This window comes from Scyliorhinus canicula, chromosome 1, assembly GCF_902713615.1.
Source record: "Scyliorhinus canicula chromosome 1, sScyCan1.1, whole genome shotgun sequence".
Classification (NCBI taxonomy): Eukaryota; Metazoa; Chordata; class Chondrichthyes; order Carcharhiniformes; family Scyliorhinidae; genus Scyliorhinus; species Scyliorhinus canicula.
The window spans coordinates 250,376,961-250,384,498 of record NC_052146.1 but is presented as its reverse complement, the minus strand read 5'-3'; positions in this window follow the sequence as shown (position 1 = coordinate 250,384,498).

Below are 7,538 nucleotides of genomic sequence, written 5' to 3'. Positions count from 1 at the left end.
CCCCTTCCTCAGACGAACCTGGTCCGCCACCTTCAAGTGGGTCTCCTGGAGCATAGCCACGTCCGCCTTCAGCCCCTTCAGATGAGAAAATACCCTAGTTCTCTTAACCGGCCCATTCAGCCCCCTCACGTTCCAGGTAATCAGCCGGATCAGAGGGCAACCCGCCCCTCTCCCCCGCCGGCTAGCCATAGCTTATCGACTGCTCGCCCCAGGCCAGCTCGCCCCGCCTGACCCGTTCCCCATGGCGATAACGCCTCTCCTCTACCCCCCCGGCCCCCCGGCCCACACCAGCTCCTTCCTGGCCATTCCAGCAGCAACCCGGTTCCCGCCACCCCCCCCCCCCCCCCACCCCCGCCTCTAAGCTGGCCCTTCCCCCGCCTGCATGCTTGCAGAGGCTTTTGTCTGCTGCTGCTTCAGCCCAATCTTGCACTGTTTCTGAGGGTCTGATAACCAAGAAACATACTATTCCTGGGGGAAAGTACTCCTCGAACATTCACCTACGCCTTTTCATCGAAATTCCAACCCATGCCGCTCAAAAAAGAGCTCTTTTCTGTAACCTTGGGCAGGAGCTGCCTCTGTGTGATCACTCACTCCATGGTGCACACCAGAAGTCCGCTGCTACCGTGTTGTTAAACATGAAGGCAACCGACCATTGGTCAGTGAGGAGAGTGCTAGTTTCTTGGTCGCCGCGAGGTCGAGGGTATCCCCTTCTCAGAGTCGCTGGCGGATGTAGGCCGACTCTATGCCTGTAACGAACGCGTCTCTAATTAGCAAGTCCGAATGTTCAGAGGCCGAAATGGCCTGGCAATCACAGTCTCTCACTAGGAGTTGCAGGGCACGCCAGAAATTCTCCAGACTCACCGGGGAGCCAGTCCTAGCGAATCACCTGGTGAGCTGTTATTTGGGGCGAGAAGCCCGTGAGGCTTCGTTAAGTGGACCAATTAACGTTGAATAGCATTGTCGTCCCCGCTGGGCCGAGCACCTGGATACTCGCGGCAATCCCCACTGGCTACAACACTTAGAAATCCGGAGAATTGTGACCTTGGTCTCTGAAACGGAGAATCCGCTCCCAAATCTTTGTCTTCCCATAGGTGCTGCCACACCGGAGTTTTTCTGATGTCCAGCATCAGCAGTTTTTTGTATTTATTAGTGCACTTGGATTACTAATGGGAACTGCCTTCTTGCAGCAAATAATAAAATAACGTGGAGAAGAAAAGTGAACAATAACGAGGCCTAAGGTTATTGTTGGGGCCTCACGGTAGCATGGTGGTTAGCATCAATGCTTCACAGCTCCAGGGTCCCAGGTTCGATTCCCGGCTGGGTCACTGTCTGTGTGGAGTCTGCACGTCCTCCCCGTGTGTGCGTGGGTTTCCTCCGGGTGCTCCGGTTTCCTCCCACAGTCCAAAGATGTGCAGGTTAGGTGGATTGGCCATGCTAAATTGCCCGTAGTGTAAGGTTAATGGGGGGTTACGGGTATACGGGTTACGTGGGTTTAAGTGGGGTGATCATTGTTCGGCACAACATCGAGGGCTGAAGGGCCTGTTCTGTGCTGTACTGTTCTATGTTCTATGTTAGCTGCTCACTTCAAGAAGGGCACTTCTTAAAATGCAGTACAGCACTGGAATAGTACCCTAAATCAATTCTTCATATAGGGCTTAGATTTATAACTACTTGACTCAAACAGATCTGTCAATTGTGCCAAGCAGGCAACTTCCAGTTGCTCACTTTATTCATAAGGGAATGGCTGCAACAAATACAGCACTCTAGTGTTTGGAGTTTAGGTTTAGAACTTGGTTGGGGGGGGGGGGGGGGGGGGGGGGCATGGAATCTGGTGATGTTTGAACTGATGAAGGATTACTCCAACATCTTTCGTTCAAAGTGACATATTGTCAAAACAAATTCCAAATGTTATTCTGAAGAATATACATGGGTAGAGTCCACAGACAGACCCCTCCCACCCGGTTTATTCACTCTTCCTAGTTCTTCCGTCGAGTAGAAGATATAGAAGTCCGAGAACACGCACTAACAGATTCAAAAACAGCTTCTTCCCTGCTGTTACCCAACTCCTGGATGACCCACTTCTGGACTGGACTGATCTCTCCACGCATCTTTACTTTAGTACTACACTCTGTATGTTTCACCAGATGTTTATGTCTACACATTGTCATCTATCGCATATCGTATGCTTTTTCATGTACGGAACGATCTGCCTGGACTGTACGCAGAACAATTGCTGAACCAAGTGTTTCACTGAACCATGCAATTTGATGTTGACGAGACATAGCATAGAGTACCCAATTATTTTTTTCCAATTAAGGGGCAATTTAGCATGGCCAATCCACCTACCCTGCACATCTTTGGATTGTGTGTGTGTGTGCGTGGTGGGGGGGGGGGGGGGGGGGAAAGAAGACCCATGCAGGCACAGGGAGAATGTGCAAACTCCTCAAGGACAGTGGCGCGGGGCTGTAATTGAACCCAGGTCCTCAGTGCCGTGAGGGTTCGATCCTGGTCCTAGGTGTGCATTCTTCCAGGTCTTCCAGTGTTTGCATGGGTTTCACCCCCACAACTCAATGTGCAGGTTAGGTGGGTTGGTCATGCTAAGCTGCCCTGTAATTGGAAAGAAAATTGGGTACTTTAAATTTTAAAAAAATTATTGAAAAATGCAGAGATTTGTTTTTAATGAGCTTTTGTTCAGCATGTTTACCTTTGATTCCAGTTTTGGGAGGGTTAAAGGAATAAAAAGCCACAGATCAAATATGAAAGGGGATAGTCAGAATATTCATAAATCTTTGAGTTGAATAAAAATCTACCTTCATAATTGCGCTATGAAATGTGGAAGCAGTTGGCTAATTACCCACCACCGAAATATTTGCTGTATTTTGGGGGGTGTCACTGGCATTATTGCCCATCCCTAATTGCCCTAGAGAAAGTGGCGGTGAGCTGTCTTGAACTGCTGCAGTCCTGATGGTGTTGGCACATACCAGAGTACTGTAAGGGAAGGAGTTGTAAGATTCTGACCCAGCAACAGTGAAGGAATGGCAAGAGCTCCAAATGAAAGTAGTATGTGGCTTAGAGGGCAACTTGCAGGCACTGGTGTTCACATGCTCGGCTGCTCTTCTTCTATAGAATTTACAGTGCAGAAGGCAGCCATTTGCCCCATCGAGTCTGCACCGGCCACTATGTTACCGTGCTGCCCTTCTCGGTGGTAAGGGGTCACAGGTTGAAGACTTGGTGAGTTGGAGTGCATCCTGTGGATAGGACACACTGCTGTTACTGTGCATTGTGCTGGAGGGAGGGAATGTTGAAGGTGGTGGATGGGGTATTTGTCCTGGATGGTGTTACATCTCGACTGTTCTTGTATCTGCACTCATCCAGACAAGTGACGAGCATTCTAGCACCTCCTTACTTGCGTCTTGTAGAAAGGCTTTAGGGAGCCAGGTGACAGGCTTTGGGGAGTCAGGTGAGTTACTCACAAGATAAAATCTGTCAGGACGATCTATGCAGATATGTATTTAAAATTACTTAATAGGAAACTAGGAACCCAATGGCGATGCAATCAACTCTAACAAATAATTTCCTGAGAAATATGCCGCGAATTAGAATTTGAAGTGTCTTTCCACAACATTAGCACCAAATAAAATCTCTCAAACATTCCGTCCTCCAGAGGCAAATTTAAAAAGTTGCAAATACATACATAAGAACATAAGAATTAGGAGCAGGAGTAGACCATCTGGCCCCTTGAGCCTGCTCCACCATTCAATGAGATCATGGCTGATCTTTTGTGGACTCAGCTCCACTTTCTGGCCCGAACACCATAACCCTTAATCCCTTTATTCTTTAAAAAACCATCTATCTTTATCTTAAATTTTTTTTATGAAGGAGCCTCAACTGCTTCACTGGGCAAGGAATTCCATAGATTCACAACCCTTTGGGTGAAGAAGTTCCTCCTAAACTCAGTCCTAAATCTACTTCCTCTTATTTTGAGGCTATGCCCCCTAGTTCTGCTTTCACCCGCCAGTGGAAACCTGCCCGCATCTATCCTATCTATTCCCTTCATAATTTTAAATGTTTCTATAAGATCCACCCCACATCCTTCTAAATTCCAATGAGTGCAGTCCCAGTCTACTCAACCTCTCCTCGTAATCCAACCCCCTCAACTCTGGGATTAACCCCACGAATCTCCTCTGCACACCCTCCAGCGCTAGTACATCCTTTCTCAGGTAAGGAGACCAAAACTGAACACAATACTCCAGGCGTGGCCTCACTAACACCTTATACAATTGCAGCATAACCTCCCTAGTCTTAAACTCCATCCCTCTAGCAATGAAGGACAAAACTCCATTTGCCTTCTTAATCACCTGTTGTACCTATAAACCAACTTTTTGCGACTCATGCACTAGCACACCCAGGTCTCTCTGCACCGCAGCATGTTTTAATATTTTATCATTTAAATAATAATCCCGTTTGCTGTTATTCCTACCAAAATGGATAACCGCACATTTGTCAACATTGTATTCCATTTGCCAGACCCTAGCCCATTAACTTAACCTATCCAAATCCTTGTGCAGACTTCCGGTATCCTCTGCACCTTTTGCTTTACAACTCATCTTAGTGTTTTTGGCAAACTTGGACACATTGCACTTGGTCCTCAACTCCAAATCATCAATGTAAATTGTGAACAATTGTGGGCCCAACACTGATCCCTGAGGGACACTGCTAGCTACTGATTACCAACCAGAGAAACACCCATTAATCACCACTCTTTGCTTTCTAGTAATTAAACAATCCTCTATCCATGCTATTACTTTACCCTCAATGCCATGCATCTTTATCTTATGAAGCAACCTTTTGTGTGGCACCTTGTCAAAAGCTTTCTGGAAATTCAGATATACCACATCCATTAGCTCCCGGTTATCTACCGCACTAGTAATGCCCTCAGAAAATTCCACTAAATTAATTAGGCACGACCTGCCCTTTATGAACCCATGCTGCGTCAGCCCAATGGGACAATTTCCATCCAGATGCCTCACTATTTCTTCCTTGATGATAATTCCAGCATCTTCCCTACTACTGAAGTTAAGCTAACTGACCTATAATTACCCACTTTCTGCCTACCTCATTTTTAAAACAGTGGTGTCACGTTTGCTAATTTCCAATATGCCGAGACCACCCCAGAGTCTAGTGAATTTTGGTAAATTATCACTAGTGCATTTGCAATTTCCCGAGCCACCTCTTTTAGCACTCTAGGATGCATTCCATCAGGGCCAGGAGACTGGTCTATCTTTAGCCCCATTAGCTTGCCCATCTCTACCTCCTTAGGTGATAACAATCATCTCAAGGTCCTCACCTGTCATAGCCTCATTTCCATAAGTCACTGGCATGTTATTTGTGTCTTCCACTGTGAAGACTGACCCAAAAAACTTGTTCAGTTCCTCAGCTATTTCCTCATCTCCCATTATTAAATCTCCCTTCTCATCCTCTAAAGAATCAATATTTACCTTAGCCACTTTTTTTTGTTTTATATATTTGTCGAAACTTTTACTATCTGTTTTTATATTCTGAGCAAGTTTGCTCTCATAATCTATCTTACACTTCTTTATAGCTTTTTTGGTAGCTTTCTGTTGCCCCCGAAAGATTTCCCAGTCCTCTAGTCTCCCACTAATCTTTGCCACTTTGAATGCTTTTTCCTTCAATGTGATACTCTCCCTTATTTCCTTAGATATCCATGGTCGATTTTCCCTCTTTCTACCGTCCTTCCTTTTTGTTGGTATAAACCTTTGCTGAGCACTGAAAAATCGCTTGGAAGGTTCTCCACTGTTCCACCATAAAGTCTTTGCTCCCAGTCTACCTTAGCTAGCTCTTCTGTCATCCCATTATAATCTCCTTTGTTTAAGCACAAAATACTAGTGTTTGATTTGACCGTCTCACCCTCCATCTGTATTGTAAATTCCACCATATTGTGATCGCTCTTTCCAAGAGGATCCCTAACTATGAGATCATTAATCAATCCTGTCTCATTACACAGGACCAGATCTCAGACCGCTTGTTCCCTCGTAGGTTCCATTACATACTGTACTAGAAAATTATCGTGGATACATTCTATAAACTCCTCAAGGCTGCTTTGACCGACCTGGTTAAACCAATCGACATGTAGATTAAAATCCCCCATCAAAACTGCTGTACCATTTCTATATGCATCCGTTATTTCTTTGTTTATTGCCTACCCCACCATAATGTTACTATTTGGTGGCCTATAGACTATGCCCATCAGTGACCTTTTCACCTTACTATTCCTGATTTCCACCCAAATGGATTCAACCTTATCCCCCCATAGCACCGATGTCATCCCTTACTATTGCCCGGATGTCTTCCTTTAATAACAGAGCTACACCACATCCCTTACCATCCACTCTGTCCTTCCGTATAGTTTGATACCCTTGGATATTTAACTCCCAGTCGTGACCATCCTTTAACCATGTTTCAGTAATGGCCACTAAATCAGTCATTCACAATGATTTGTGCCATCAACTCATTTACCTTATTTCGAATACTACGAGCATTCAGGTAAAGTACACGTATGTTGGCTTTTATACCTGTTTTGAATCTTTGTAAGTTATTTTTCCTCTTAACTTTTCTCCTAATTTTCAGTCATTGAACCCATATCTTCATGCAACAACCTGCCATGTCACGTTCCATTTATGTTTCATTTCCCGTTTTATTCCTTTTAGTATTACTGGGCCTATTCACTGAACTCCCCTCAGTCACTGTACCTTGTACTGTCGCCCTTTTTGATTTTTGACTATGGCTTCTTTGCCTTACACTTTCCCCCTTACTGTCTTTTGTTTCTGTCCGTTTTACTACCTTCAGACTTCTGATCGGTTCCCATCCCCCTGCCACATTAGTTTAAACACTCCCCAACCGCTCCAGCAAATAGTTCCCCCAGGACATCAGTTCCAGTCCTGCCCAGGTGTAACCCATCCAGTTTGTACAGGTCCCACCTCCCCCAGAACCGTTCCCAATGCCCCAGGAATCTGAAACCCTCCCCCTGACACCATCCCTTCAGCCATGTAGTCATCCTATATATCCTGTCATTTCTAGCACGTGGCACCAGTAGTAATCCTGAGATCACTACCTTTGAGGTCAGATTTCTTAATTTCCTTCCTAGCTCCCTGTATTCTGCTTTTAAGACCTCATCCCTTTTTTTAACCTATGTCGTTTGTACCTATGTGTACCATGACCACTGGCTGTTCACCCTCCCCGTCCAGAATGCCCTGCACCCACTCCGAGACATCCTTGACGCTAGCACCAGGGAGGCCACATACCATCCTGGGTTCTTGTTTGCGGCCTATAACTATTGCACTGTCACACATATCATCCCTCCCCCCTGCAGCAGAACCAACTGTAGTGCCACGAGTTTGGTAGTTGCTGTTTTCCCTAGAGGCCATTCTCCTCAACAATATCTAAAACGATTTATCTGTACTGCAGGGGATTGGCCACAGGAGATTCCTGCACTACCTGCCTCGCTCTCTTGCTCTGTC